Source organism: Malurus melanocephalus, unplaced genomic scaffold (genome assembly GCF_030028575.1).
Source record: "Malurus melanocephalus ecotype Western Australia unplaced genomic scaffold, MMel_1.1 scaffold_53, whole genome shotgun sequence".
Lineage (NCBI taxonomy): Eukaryota > Metazoa > Chordata > Aves > Passeriformes > Maluridae > Malurus > Malurus melanocephalus.
Window position 1 is genome coordinate 642157 of NW_026623285.1, and position 4879 is coordinate 647035.

The 4879-nt window shown below is 41.2% G+C and overlaps 1 pseudogene; it reads left to right on the plus strand.

Annotated features, from left to right (window-relative positions):
- The first annotated feature begins 274 nt into the window (after positions 1-274).
- On the plus strand, positions 275-1117 carry LOC130573181 (uncharacterized; annotated as a pseudogene).
- The last annotated feature ends 3762 nt before the right edge of the window (positions 1118-4879 follow it).

Sequence of the window (4879 nt, forward strand, 5' to 3'; positions counted from 1 at the left end):
TTGTTTTAATAAGCTGCTGTTTCAAAGTAGAATTTAAAAAACACCAACAAACAAAAAACCCAACCAAATAAAAACAAGCCTGTTGAAAAGTTCAGCAAATATTATACCAAAAATGTTGAGGTCATTGGTCTGTACACATGAAGGAACCAAGGGTGAACAAGTGTATTTTRTAATCTTTAAAAACAGCAAGTCCTCCATTCAAAACTGAAGATGGAAAATATTTGGYAAAGACACCAATCTGTTTCTGAATACTGATTATCCCCTAGGGCTCAGTATGGGGAGAGCCCTGTWCAACATCTTTGTCAATGACCTGGATGAGAAGATTTACTGCCCCCTCAGTCTGTCTGCAGACAGCATCAGGCTCAGCAGGAGTGTTGATCTGCAGGAGGGTAGGCAGGCTCTGCAGGGAGATCTGGACAGGCTGGATCCATGGGCCAAGGCCAAGGGTATGACATGGAACRGGTCACAACAACCCCAGSCAGCAMYACAAACTGGGKAAGGAGTGGCTGGAAAGTCAYCCAGGGGAAAAAGACCTGGAAGTGTTGGTGGACAGCAGMTGGACATGGRCCAGCATGTGCCCAGGTRGCCAAGAAGGCCGATGGCAGGCTGGCCCATAGCAGCAACAGGGCAGCCAGCAGAGCCAGGACAGTGATTGCCCCTCTGTACTGGGCACTGGTGAGGCCATACCTCAAATCCTGTGTCCAGTTTTGGGCCCCTCATTACAAGAAAGACATTGAGGGGCTGTAGTGTGTCCAGAGAAGGGCAACRGAACTGGGGAAGGTCTGAACAAAAGTCCTACAAGGAGTGTCTGAGGGAGTTGGAGGTGTTCAGCCTGCAGAAAAGCAGGTTCAAGGGGGACCTTATCACCCTCCACACTGCCTGAAAGGAGGCTGTAGCCAGGCAGGGGTCAGTCTCTTCTCCCAAGCAACAAACTATGGAATGAGAGGAAACACCTTCAAGTTGTGCCAGGGAAGGTTCACATTAGATATTAGAAAAAATGTCTTCACCAAAAGGGTTTTGAGGCATTGGAACAGGCTGCCTGGGGAGGTGGTGGAATCACCATTCCTGGAGGTATTTAAAAAAACATGTAGATGTGGCACTTTGGGACATGGTTTAGAGGTGAACCTTGCAGTGCTGGGTTAATGGTTGAYCCTGAAGGTCTTCTTCTGCCTAAAGAGTCTGAGATTATCACAGTAATTAGTATAATTGAATGGCAGAAAATAACTACCTGTGGGGAACTACCTCAGGGTTATCTTGGTTTTTACAAGTAATAAAGGCAAAAGACTCCTGGAGACATCTTTAAAAAGGTGAAATTAAATCAAATTACRTAACTGGGAGCAGGTGATATAAGGATGTCTATTATGAACTAAAATAAGAAGCATCTGAATTCAAAAAATCCATCCTACAAAATGAAAAATGGCCTTTGAATTAAATGGGCTGTTTAACTGACCTCAAAGAGCTAAGGCAATGTGTTATGGCAAACATTTACTTTGCAAGGAGAAAATAGAAAAAAACATAATATTCGCTCTTTAAAGTGGAACTCATGTTGATTTTAGGAATCACACAGGTTATAGAGTTTTAGTCAGTGTTRAGGTAAAGAATTAAAGGTGTCTTTCTGAGGCAGCTGGGGGACTATTATAGACTGGAAGCAAACAGTCATARCAATGGGGGGAGAAAAAACAGCAAATACACCTCATGGGTGCTGGTTTTGATAAGCCAGTATTAAGTCACTTACTAATGGTGGAAGAGCATTTATTTTCCAAGATGTAAACATTWTTTCAGTATTAAAATGTTATTCACTACTGGCTAGTGAGGGATGAAGAGAAAATTAATTCAGAGCCTTAAATTGCTGTCAATAAAGTCTTTTTCAAAGAGGCTGTAAAGGAACTTGAGAATCAGATGTGAAAGGTAAAGTCATATCATGAGTTAAAAACTATCTGAGAGAGAGAGACTGTGAAGAGCTAGAATAAATTACTGCCTCTTAAAATGGAAAAAGGTTAATAGCAGGATGCCCCAAGGACCCTGGCTGGAGCCACTGTTCTGTATATTATTTATAGTCTGGAAGGATGAATGGTCTGGTAGTRAAATTTGCTTGTGATACAGATTATTTGGGTTTGGCACAGTTTGGGAGGATTATGAAGAACAGCAGATGGATCTAATAAAGCTACTGTAAACGTTTGGAAGCAATATCACTGTAAATGAAATACCAACTGTCATGGTTTAACCCCAGCATCAACCAAGTACCACACTGTTATCACAMAATCCCCCACTCCAGTGGGACAGGGAGGAAAATTGGGAAAGGGTAAAATTGTGGTTTAAAATAAWAACAGTTTCATAATTGAAATAAAAGTCAAGTGTAATACTATTATTACTATTACTACTACTAATAATAAGGAAAAGGGAGGTAACAAAGATAGAAATAAAACTCAAGGGAAACACTGAATGATGCCCAGCCCATCTCTGCACAGCAATTGCCCCTCCCAGCAAACTGCCCCCATTTTATATACTRAGCATGATGTTCTGTGGTGTGGAATATCCCTTTGGTCAGTTCAGATCAGCTGCCCTGGCTGTGCTGCTCYCTCACAGCTTGTGTGCACCTCCTYACTGGCAGAACATGGAAAATGAAAAGTCCTTGGTTTAGAGAAAGCACTGCTTAGCAACTACTAAACACCAGTGTGTTGTCRACATTATTCTCATACTTTATCCAAAACACAGCATTGCACCAGCTACTAGGAAGAGATTAACCCTGTCCCAGCCAAAATCAGGACACCAAMTAAGAAAGTTCAAGATAAGGCTTGTTGGAAGTCGTGTAGGTTGTGGCACCCTTGAGTGCAGTGGGCTCTGGTTGAACTGCAATCTCCAAGAGCAGCTCTAAGCACAACTGGCAATAAGACCATTAAAAGAGCACCASTAAAACTGCCAGTGTGGTAGCGGTCATCTCAAGACTGTTTGCAAATATGAACTGACTAGCCAAAGMGTTTCAGCAAGAAAAGACCCAAAAACTGTCAAGGGCCAGATTAAAAAAAAAGTGAAGTTGTAACTGGAGTGCTTGGGGAAAAAAGAAGCATGAGAACCACTTCCCCTTCCTTCCTGTAAAGGAAGTTCATGTGTCATGGGGGAATGCCACAGGRCTACCATGCCACAAGCTGTGCCAAAACCTGCAGATTAAATTCCTTCATTTCCTTGGAGAAAAATAGGAAAAGAATGAACCCCTAACTTTGGCAGTGATTAAACTATTCCCAAGAAGATGMAGTGCTTTAATGTCTTTACGAATCTAGTGGGTTTAATTAGTTGTAGCCCACCAAAAAAACTTAATTCCTGTCAGGGAATCTTGATTCCCATATAATTGTTTAGACAGAAGGTCTGGGCTCTCACTTCATGCTTACTCACTGAAGCAGGGACAGTACAGTTGGAAGCTTAGACAATAATTTCTTCTACTTTCCTTCTGAGCAAAGTATTTCTCTGAGGCTGCATGAAATATTTGTGTCAAATGAACCAGTGTTTTTCAGGGTTTATTTTGACAAGGAGAAGATACACTGTAGTCTTGATTGTAACCATTTTTTGTTTAAATTGTCCAGTTTAGCTGTCAAATCAATTTGTTGTGCTCAGGATGCAAATACATGCTGTCAGATCATCCAAGACATCTGACAAGTGTTCAGCAATTGTCAAGAAGTGAGTGAARTATTAACATTTTTAAGAAGAAAATGAAAGGTAATAAACAAAACAATATGATACCATGCACCCTTCTTTTGGTCTTCATTTTGTTAGTTAACTACAGGCTGCATCAGAGCCCTTGAAAGTTAAAGGCATTTTTCAAAGACATCCCCCACTGCTTTTTTTTTGTGCAGCTTTTGACATTTCCACTCCCTTATTTAGTCACTCTTTTCTTTTTTGTTYCTTCACCAGACTCACATGTACCTTAAGAGCAGACCCAAACATTTTTTCTACTATTTTTCCCTTTTCCCCCCCTCTCACCTCCTCAGGTAGCCATCCTATCACTTCTACATGAGACTGAGAATAACTTGAATTTGAAAAGCACCTTTTTGCTAAAAATCTCTATGCTTTCAACTCCTGAAATCTCCCACCTAAAAGAAAATTATCGAGACATAACCAACATGACAAATCATAACTGTCATCATAAAAGGTTCTCAGTGTCAATGTCAGTTGTATATTCAGCACCTGCTCCCCAAAAAAATAAAAGGAAGGAAAGTGACCCAATGCATTTGGCAAAGAATGGATGTGCTGCTCGAGCTTCTGTGAGCCTGGGCAGCTCAGGGAGGAGGTGCTCAGAAAGGTGACTGTCTTTATTCCACAAATGTAGGCTCAATGGCAATGRCAGGTATCCTCAAACTGTCAGCAGAAAAGAGTTGACTCATTCAGGTGAGATTTCTGAATATAAATGGAAGACAAAAAATTCAGAGTGAGAAACTTCAGAGGAAAGAGAAGACAGTATGACATGGGCAGAACTAATGAAGTTTGCTCTCCTACAGATATTTTTCCCTACATGTTTCGCACAAAGCTCAACTCAATCACCATGGATTTCCCTTCATCTTGCTAAGTTTACCTACATATCCCTCAGCTCCCTTACAATAGTCTCACCTCATGCCAGGTCCTATAATTACCAGGCAGGGAAGAGGCCAGATGTGCTGTAGCTGAATTCAAGCTCTGTGTCTGGTCAATCAGTAACAAGATGAACAGGTCAGCCTGCTCTCACCCAGAAGAAAAATGGCTGAGTATTTCCTCCTTTTCCTGTATCATGAAGGAAATAACAGGCTTTTTCTACCTAACCACAGGGTTTTAGTACAATTTGCAGGAATTTTGCAAATTTGCCAAATCTGCCTGAAATCAGTCTGAGGTTYACAGTTATTAGAGCTAAATT